The 10,000-nt window shown below is 53.4% G+C and overlaps 1 protein-coding gene across 14 annotated transcripts in view; it reads left to right on the forward strand.

Annotated features, from left to right (window-relative positions):
• Positions 1 to 10,000, forward strand: part of EBF3 (EBF transcription factor 3) — a 117,103-nt gene that overhangs the window by 87,443 nt on the left and 19,660 nt on the right. The gene's annotated exons all lie outside the window — the stretch shown is intronic.

Below are 10,000 nucleotides of genomic sequence, written 5' to 3' on the forward strand. Positions count from 1 at the left end.
TTGTTGGAAATGCCATAAGTAAATGGCAGGCATGTTCACATTTTGATTTCTGTCCTGGCCAAGTACAAAACACGGTAACATTGGAGAAGTGTGTCTAATGCTGGACAGCACCTGCTGAGACCTGTGAGGGTAAAAGCGGTGAGGACCTGTCCTTCGGTACTTGTGGCCCTGATGTGTATCAGTGGTAAGGGCCCCCTGGGGGCCTGCGGCAGGAGCCTGGGCTGGGGCTGGGGCCTTTGACGATGCTCTGTCACCAGTGACGGGACACCCTGCAGCAGGCCTGGCCTCCTAGTGGGATGCAGGCCTCCCCACTGTGTATCAGGCAGGTGACATGCAGACCCAGGGTCCCTTCCACTTTGGGGTTTGAAGAGGGAGTAGAGGTTCCTCACCCACCCCGTCTTTAGGAAGGACTGAGTGAGTGTGAGATGCAGCACGAAAATTCTGCCGGTGCCCACATTCCAGTAGACCCAACATCACCTCAGGGCTAGCCTGGGCTGCCAGTGATCCTGGGTCCTCGATGGAGGAGGCTGTCAGCCCCTCAGTGCTCAGGGTCCCTCCACGTGGTCCAGGTGGGAGAGGGGTACCTGCCCCCCACCAAGGGCTGCTTTCTCTCGGGGAGCAGCACACTCCCAGGAACCAGGTTGCTGAAGAACCCAGAGCAGGGGCCGGTAGCAAAAAGCTATGGGTTCATGTTCCACCTATGCTGGGGTCCAGAGGCTCTTGGATCCTGGTGGACCCAGAGGCTGAGAGGCCCCAGTGTATTAAAAAATAAAGACCTGCAAAACGGGTTCTGAAGCTTGGAGCATTTTGTATGTGCCTGTACATACCTGGCCAATGCGTGCGGGTCTCTGGAGTGGACCTCAGAATCCCGCCCTGAGCACAGAGGGCGGGTGGGTCTTGCTCAGCACCTCTCCTCGGGGCCCGTCTCAGGCGTGAGCTGCAGCTGCGCCCGTAACGCATTCAGGACGCTGCGCCCTGTTAACCTGTGTCTCTGGGTTTCTGGCCCGTGAACTTCAGGCTGTAGAGGCAGCAGGCGCCCGGCTTGACTCTGCCTGGTGTTGGCCAGACGACCTGGGCGCCGTGCTCAGCCCCCCATGGGCTTTGTGGGGGTCCAGGAGAACATAGGAGCCGTGTGAACCATGGCGGGCGCCCAGCAGGCGGTACCTCCTGCAGATGGTTACTGAGGTACCACTTCTGTTGGGCCCCAGTTTTCTCAAAGGCAGGGATGTGTGTTACGCACTCATGAGTCATGCCGTGTGTCACGTGTCTGTCTTGGGTTGCTTCACTAAGGTGAGCGTGTATCTGTATGTGGCAAGACCGACCTGGTCTGCACAGAAACGGATGAAGAAACGTCTTCTTTCCACATCAGACTCACCATCCTGGTTGAGCTCCTTCGTGGGGGCCTTCAGTTGGTCCTTTGTCAATCAGGTCTTTGCAGGTACAAGGGTGCTGATGGAGGGATGTGCAGGCTGTCGTTGGGAGTGGTGACTCTTTTCTGAGAAGACACGTGATGGCAGGAGGTTCTCTCTCTTCCCTCCCCCTGCCTGTCTACTGCTGAGGATTCAGGCCCCAGGGGGCAGAGGAAGGCCCAGGGCTGAGCATTGTGCATTGTGAACAAAGGCAGGTGTGTTTGGAAGACGAGGGGGCAAAAGGGGAGGGGCTGCCTGTCACTGGCCGAGGGGTGTCACCTGGGGAGGGCCTGCAGGGCAGCACTGTGTGAGGGGAGGGTGGGTGGGTTTCGGGACAGCGTTCTGCAGCTCTTTGCCCTCCCGTCAGGCACAGATCTCCTCTCCGGGCGTCTGGTATGTTCTGTTCTGCCTCCTCCTCTAAGGGAAGGGGCTTGTCCCTGAGCTAGTTCCAGCTGCCACCCGCTGTCCAGAGGCCCGTCTTTCATTCCCACAGTGGACGTGGTGTCTACTCCAAGCTGATCGGGCTTCTTGGGCCACCAGTTAAGGGTCCCGTCTGCTCAAGGCTTTGGGATTTCCTCCATCAGGAGTTCTCCCACGAATGGGCCTTTCAATGAACCCATTCAGTGAGCTGGGCCTTTGCTAGCAGGAGGCTAATTTATTGCACCCCCCAACCCCAATCATTAACGGGAATATACATTTCAAACGCCGTGTAAGGGATATGGGGCCCTGCACTCAGGGAGCAGAGGAAAGGTGGGGTCATAACCTGTCTGACCTGGAAGCTTCTGTCTGATTTGCATCGCCCTGAAATTGATGGGGACCATGAAATAATGACCGGGGATTGCGCTCCCCCTGAAAACTGAGCCTGTCCTTCTGGACATCAGGACTCAGGCGCAGCCCCTGCAGGGAGGGCACCGTCCCCTGGGCATCTGGCTCCCATCAGTGTCCCCCAGCCCGGAGGCTGCTGGGACACCCTCACAGTGAACCTTCCCAGCTAGCAGCCAGCCTCAGGGTAATGAACCTGTGACAGAGGAGGGCCCCACCCGCCAGGGGCAAAAGGCCTAAATGATCTGTTTACAGTGATCTGAGAAACACCAGATTTTTCAGAACCAGACCCGATTAGTCAACCCAGAGTGGGCGTGGGCTCCCTGCTGCCCCAGCCCTGGGAAGGAGAGGCTGGCAAGCCCATCTATCCAGCCCCCTGGCCTGCTGCTTTCAACTACTATAAAGACACAATTACCTTGGGAAGTAGTGGCAGTTCAGTTGATTAGCACGGTGAATTAAAAGAATGAGTCACAAATGACATGTCCGGCCCTTTCATACTAGTCCTTTGTATTCCCACTGTGCCTCACCCCTGTTGTAAGAAGGTCAAAAATTAGAGAGAGAGAACAATTTTCAAGCGGCTAGCACTTAGGAGCAGAATTAACAACCACTCTGTATGTAATTGCCAGTTAATAGTAAATTGCCTTCTAGACTGTAAAATGCAATATATGCGGGTGGGCACCTAAAATTAAATTAATGAGATATTTGCTGCATTTAAAAGTGAATAGTGCAAATTAATAACTGAGTGCAATGCTTGTTTTAATATTTGTCTAATAGTGAGTGTATCATTTGCTTGTTTCATAATAATTAAAATGGTCCCGGAATAGCCTACCTGAGAAACTCATGGTACAGGCGGATTGAACCGTTTCACATTCATAATTTCACCAGTAGAAACACATCCAATTGTTAAGAGCAATAAAAGAAATTATTTTTTAATTAGAATAGAAGCATTGGGGTGTTATTTGATTAAGACAAATAGGAATTTGTGCGCTTCTAAATGAAAGGATGCTAGAGCAAAACGGCTTTTACAGACACGTTTCCGAGAGTGAGGCATTCTTGCACAGATGTGTGTGTGACTGCTTTCTCTCAGTGCCCAACTGGCAGCATGATTTCCTGTTGCACAAGAGAACCGAAGCTGGTGGGTGGTGACATGGTTTCCAGCAAGGTTCCCAGGATACCAGGTGGCTCGTAAGTGGCTCCAACTATGACCTCTTGGGCCCAAATCTTTGTTTGACCCACCCTCCGTGTAGAGATGTCTTTTGCTCAGTGGAAGAAATGACCACAAATTACCCAGAGTCAACATGTCTGCCACAGGCCAGACCCAGTTCCTAAGGAAGATACTGGCCGTCCAGGGCACACACGTCTCGGGCGGGCACAGCCAGAGCTTGACTGCTGAATGCACGGCCCAGGCTCAGCTCTGCCGTGTAGTCCAACATGGGGACATAAAATGATTATTTCCTGCACGAAGACGTGCATTCAGTTTCAAGCTTAAGAAATCATGACGCAACCAATAATTGCTAACAGTTTGTGTTCTTTCTGATACAGTATTTATGTTTTTTGCTTTTTTTTAAAAGTCAGATTGTGTCTTACATGGGCGACATGTCAAAGGGGACACAACTGGTCCTCAGGTGCCGTCCTGGCGCCCGTGGGGTGACAGTTTCCTTGCCCATGGCCACTCCATTCCTTGGCGGGCTGCCACCGTTTAACCCCCACTTCACTTCACCCCTTGAAAAGCGCTCGTGTTTCTGAAGTGTCTTAAGGATCTTTTGTGTGCATTCAGATGTGATTCTGTCAACAGCACGGTGACACACTGTACCGTCAATAGCGCGTTCGACCGCTGCCAGCACCGCGAGCTGTCTCCCAGGCCAGCGCTCTTCAAACAAATTACTTGTACCCACACAGCAAATGGTCCCTAATTGCCTCCCACAAATCATACTGTTTTTACTACGCTAAACTAAATGCTAATTAACGCCTTCGCTTAAATGTGAACCACCTGATCATTTCGATTACATGTTTCCAACCACATATGTGGACACGATGGAGAAACAACTATTTCAATCACGGGTCCTAGCGTTGGGGGAAGCTTCCCACCAGTTCAGTCAGTTCCTCCTGGGCCCCCCATTCCGGCCAGGCCCGTGAGGTCCCTCTGTGCTCGGTGGCTCCCTGTCCAGTCCTCTGCAGGGGGCACTCTGTGGCCACACTGTGTCACTTGTTCCAGCTCTCCAGCTGGCAGGTGTCGGTGGGAGTCCACGTCCCCTGAGGGTAGACACCTTGGCTTTGATATGAGGTCAGTCGTGGGGAGGCAGAGGGTGGGACGTGGCCCTCGCTAGACCTGTCCCAACTCGGAGAGCTGGCAGCTACCCAGAGGGCACAGAACCTGACAGCACGGTGTCTCCTCCCAACACGGCTCCACCTTGGCTCTTGTCATGTCTCTGCACTGGCGAGAGAGGGCGAATTCTCCCCGTCGGCTGGAATGGTGTGCAGGTCTGGGAGTGGAGTCAGGCTGGCCGTCTTTGGGGTCATTTGCGGGCTGCTTTGGACCACAGAGGAAGGCAGGACACCCACCTGGTGTCCTGTGCGGCACGATATCAGGCCAAATAACAATAGTTCATCTGCCAGCGTGCTAAGTGGGTGTCGGGCGTGCACACCGAGCGACGTACCCCTGTGAAGAGTGGTGCCGCGAGGGTTCCTGGGGTCACCGCTGTCCTCTTCCTCCCCCACCCCCGTCTCAAAGGAGGCTGGGAGAATGAGACACACCGTTTGTGCTATTGCACAAGTAGACGATTTGTCCTAATCAGTGACACCCATTTACTAGAATTGCTTAAAATGAACTATACCTCATACAGAAATCGCACATTTAGAGAGTTCCATTCATCATCTGAAAATTGAGGCCAGTAAACTTTTCTGCTCCTCCAGTGGGATCATAGGCACGCATCAAAATGTTAAAAATGATTGGTGAGCGGGAGCTGTCACCCATTTATCAAGGAAAAGAACATTATTTGCTAATTTCCCAACCAGGCTGGTGACAGGGTGCTTCGTCTTTGGACCCACGGTGACCAGCATGGCCTTTTTGTTATTAGTACAAGTCAAGTGCTTTTGGGCAGTTGCTAACAAGACACATTTGTCTGTCATCAGAGGGGCTTTGGTTGTTTTCCAAGTGGCTGTGACCAAAGTCTGCGCCCTGCGCCCCGATGGCTGCACTTTCCGGGGCCGCGCTCACCCGGGAGGAGAAACCAACTGATAAATCACAAAGTTTCCACGTCAAGGTGAAGCTATCGACTCTCTGGCACCAAACCTGACAAAATGTAGCAGAGAGGACACAGCCATTCGTCTTCCCCAAAGGACAAAAGGGTCATCGGGTTTCACTCTGTGACTGTCGAGGGTGGGGGCGCGGGCCTGGTCCTCTGCTGCTAAGCCTCCCCCACCCCTCAGCATGGGCAGGGGCCCCCGGCCGCCCTTCCCCATCCCCCCAGGAGGCCCAGGGAGCACAGTCACGCAGAGGGTGGGCTCAGAGCGGGACTTTGGTTGGGAGTTTCTGGTTGGTCAGGGTGCGTGCCTCACTTCTGAGAGTTGTGGGAAGGCGGGCAACGAATGAATGACCTTTAGAAACACAGCAACGTGATAGCGATCCACTGCAGTGCAGGATAAAGCTGGGCTAACAAGGTGTAAAAATGAAATCGCACCGATCACCCTGGTGAGAACTCCCCCAGCTCGGGCAGCGTGAACACCAGCATGTCCTCGGAGACCTTACGGGAAGCGTGTGGTTCTCCTGAGCCAGAGGAGAAGAGCTAGATCACTCTGTGGCCCTAGAAGAATAGGAGCGAGAACTAAGCATTACTGGTTGTCCCTGCTGACCAGTCACCTGTGCCCCAGGCCCTCCCGCCAGCTCCATGGGGCTGGACGCGTGGACATGCATGGTGTTTCGCGGGGACTTCAGGGGTGACTCCCGCTCTCATGTGAAACCTTGACTTTTGGGGCGTCTTTAGACCTGTCTGGATACATTTGCTGTAGGCCTAGGCTTAGATCTCAAAAAAAAGCTCAGGCTGAGGAAAAGTACATTTAAAAAATTGCCCTTCGAATCAGTTGGATCTTTTTTATTTGTTGTACAAAATGCAAAATTTTAACTTTCTTCGAGTGGTTTGTCTATAAAACAACAACAAAATGGGAGGCCGTTAGTCAGTAATGGGGGCTGTTTGCTGCATAAAAAAAAGTTTCCAAATGCTGTTAATGAGCATATGGAGTAACTTGGTCCATCGGGGACCTGAGTGCCTGGGCTGTGGCACATGTGCTCTGGAAGATTCATTACAGAGTGTGTAAAATTTTAAATACAGACGCTGCCATAGAGACAGTGGGCCGTGCAGGTCTTGGTACACGTCCCCTAAAGGTGCAGCCTGGCGGTGGGTCATCGTTTCTCGTTCCCTTCCACACGCCACCCTTCCCTGCCCTCAAGGGGCAGCCCTTCCTTACATCTTCTCCACGTGCAAATCCTACTGCCTGACAAAGCGAGCCCAGTCAGGTGGCCCCCGCCCCTGGCATCTGACGATTAGTAGGGCAGCGAGGAGGCTGGACGTGGGGTGATTCTGCTGGATCCCTTCTCCATCTTCTCACCCGCTTTGTTCCCTCAGAAGGCCCTGCCCCAGCCCCCTGGCCCTTCCTGTCTGAGCCCCGAGGATGGGGGCCTGGTGGCCTGCAGTGCACACTGCTCCCCAGGCTCCTGAGCGCATGTTCCCGGAGCTGGTTACCAGCCAGGCTTTAGCCTGAATAATCCCTCCCAGTCGGGTTTTGAAGACCACCTCAGTGTTTTGTCGAATGAATGTGTCCCCAATACAGAAACCTCCCACGTCACCCTTAGGGTCTGCTAGGCTGGGCTGGCGAGCAGGTGTTCGAGCCATAGGGTGCAGCTCCTGGGATTCGTGCGGCTGAAGGACAGTCATTGCCCAGGTGGCCTAATGACCACTCCACGGCGTCCTTGGCGTCGGGCTATAGTGTGTCCCACAGTGAAGATTAGATTGGCCTCGTGTGCTGTGGTCAGTTAAAATGGAGCTTACGTCAAAGGTTGGCTTGTTTTAATACCACGAAAGTGAGGTACACACCTGTGAGGTGTGGTCCCCGCACTAGCATTCTTCCTCCACAGTCCCAGCAACCGTGGCCCAGGTGAGCTCTGTCGCCATGTGAGACACTGGCACCCCCGTGTCACCCAAAGGCCCCTGCCTCTCTCAATGCCCCGAATTCTGTGGCCACCTGTGTCCCCCACTGTTAGGAATGAGCTGTATGATGGACGTGGCGTCATAGGACGTGGTGTGGAAGCTTACAGTCACTATGATTTGGAATTCCCCCATGGTTTCCGGTGTTCAGTTTTTATCTGGTGCCCACCTGGGCCAGGTGCTCAGCTGGGCACTGCAGGTGATCAGAAGAGAAGGGGCCAACTGGGGCCTGTAGGTGCTCGGGGTAGGCAGCGCTGAGCCGTGGCTCCTCCCCAGGGGAAGCCTGAGTCTGGGCTGCACAACTGCACTATGCCCCAGCTGACTCAAGGTCTTAGGGGAACGAAACAGGACAGAGAAAAGGCGTTAATAAAATAGTCACAAAAGGTGCGAAGAGGGACAGCTGAGGCCCCGTGGGATTCTGTAGGACGGAGGCTCCTGGGGGATGATGTGGAGGTGGCCGGGCAGGCTGCGCCCTGGACGTCCAGCTGTGGCACGGGGAGGGGGCATCCCAGGCAGAAGTCGGAGGGAGCCGGCAGGGCTCCAGGGATGGGAAGGGAGGCTGGTCCCGGCCACAGAGGCCGTCTGATGCCAACACACTTTGGGGTTTGGGGGTCCCTTGTGTGGAAGTAGGACTGTTGTACAGGAGACACATCATCCAGAGTCTGTGCTCAGACTGTGGTTTGGGGATTCCGGCATTTACGTTAGCCTTGGCAAGTTGACGTTAAAGGCTCTGCCTGAGAACATTCCTTTTCTTCTTTACTCAGCCTGGAAAACCAGGAGTTAAAAATGCCTCCGTGAAGATTGAAAAGGGCAGTAGTGTTGGGAAGCCATGTCCTACCATGTTTCCCTGAAAATAAGACCTTGCCAATCAGCTCTAATGTGTCTTTTGGAGCAAAAATTAATATTATATTATATTATATTATATTAATTATATTATATTATACCGGGTCTTATAATATATAAGATCTGGTCTTATATTATAATAAAATAAGACTGGGTCTTATATTCATTTTTGCTCCAAAAGACGCGTTAGACCTGATTGTCCGGCTGGGTCTTATTTTCGGGGAAACGCGGTGTGTCCTGCCCGGGAGTCTGCTCCCTCGGCCCGTCCCTCCCCCATGGCGGGGTCTGTCTCGTTTTACGTTCTTGGGGCCTCTGTGCCTTTACACAAATGGCTGAAGCACCTTTAGCGCCAGATGGCATCAGACCACGGAAGGCATTCCCTCAGTATAGCTGTAGTGGGAACATAGATTCTACTCAGATTAGAGATGTTCTTTTCACTTAAAAGTTTTGTTTTAGTTCAGCTTTAACTCATGAAGCATAAAATTACGTAAGGTGTACAATGGCTTGGTTTTCAGTGTGCCCACAATGCTGTGCAGGCGTGAATCTAATTGAAGGACATTCTCAGCACCCAGCGAGGACGCCCGTTGTCGTTCGCAGTCCCTCCGGTCCCCTGGCTCCCCTCCCCCACCCCAGGCAGCCGTACTTCTACTTCCGTCCCTGGGCATCGGCCCCTCTGGGCGTTTCCGGTACATGAACCACACGTGTGTGGGCACTTGATGGGCTTCGTTTCACTCAGCAGGTTTCCAGGTTCTCCCACGTTGTAGCTGCATCAGAGCTTCATCCCTTTGTCCGGCTGCATAGATGCCCTTGCAGGGGTAAGACCCATGTTGTTTTTCCAGTCGTCAGTGGATGGGTACTTGGTATTACGAGTAGTGCCGTACAAGACATTTGTGAACAAGTGTTTGTGTAGACATGTGAGAAACGTTGCGTTCACTTGGGCTTCTCAGAATCAAAAACACGGTGATACCTTCTACACTGGCCTGGTATTTTCAAGAAGCCCTGCAGTCATGACTCATGGCTTCTGAGCACCTACTGTGCGTCTGTGCTGAGTAGGGCAGGTGTGTGACACAGGGTGACAGCCCCACCTTCAAGGAGGAGGGCGGAGCCCTAAGCAAGTGAATGGATGTCCTGGGAAGTGCATCCATGGGTGGGTGGGGGGGCTGCGGCTTTGGGAACACAGCAGGGAGGGGGTCTTTCCGTGGCAGGGACATCTTAGTCTTGGGAGGGGTTGAGCTTTCAGAGCTCCTTTTGCCGCTTACCTCTGAGCAGAGATGTTACACTGGGTTAGGGCGCAGCAAAGCCGCCGCCCGGTCGTTCTCCACAGAACGTTATGTTGCCCGCTGGGTTTGAAGTCCCCTCCTCCCCAAGACGCCTGAGTGTTAATGATATCGACACTTGATTTTTCTCTCTTAGAAAGAGGGTAACATTAGGTAGCACGTGGCTTCCTTATGTTGAGGATGACTTTGTTCACTAGCTTCCCTTTCCCCTTTGCTCACAGGCCCTTTTGTGCAGACACGTAGCATTTGCCTTGGGGTGGGGGTTGCCAACAGCACGGGGTGGCCAGGCCACTTCCCACCTCAGGGCTGCACCACGGGGAGTCTGTCTTGGCGTCCTCATCCCTGGATGACGCCTCAGATGTGGCATGTGACCTCGGTTCCCTTAGCTGCTGGGCTGGGCGTGTAGACGTACTTTCGACATGACTATAAAAGCCGCAATCCAGTGCAT

This window comes from Rhinolophus ferrumequinum, chromosome 16, assembly GCF_004115265.2.
Source record: "Rhinolophus ferrumequinum isolate MPI-CBG mRhiFer1 chromosome 16, mRhiFer1_v1.p, whole genome shotgun sequence".
Lineage (NCBI taxonomy): Eukaryota > Metazoa > Chordata > Mammalia > Chiroptera > Rhinolophidae > Rhinolophus > Rhinolophus ferrumequinum.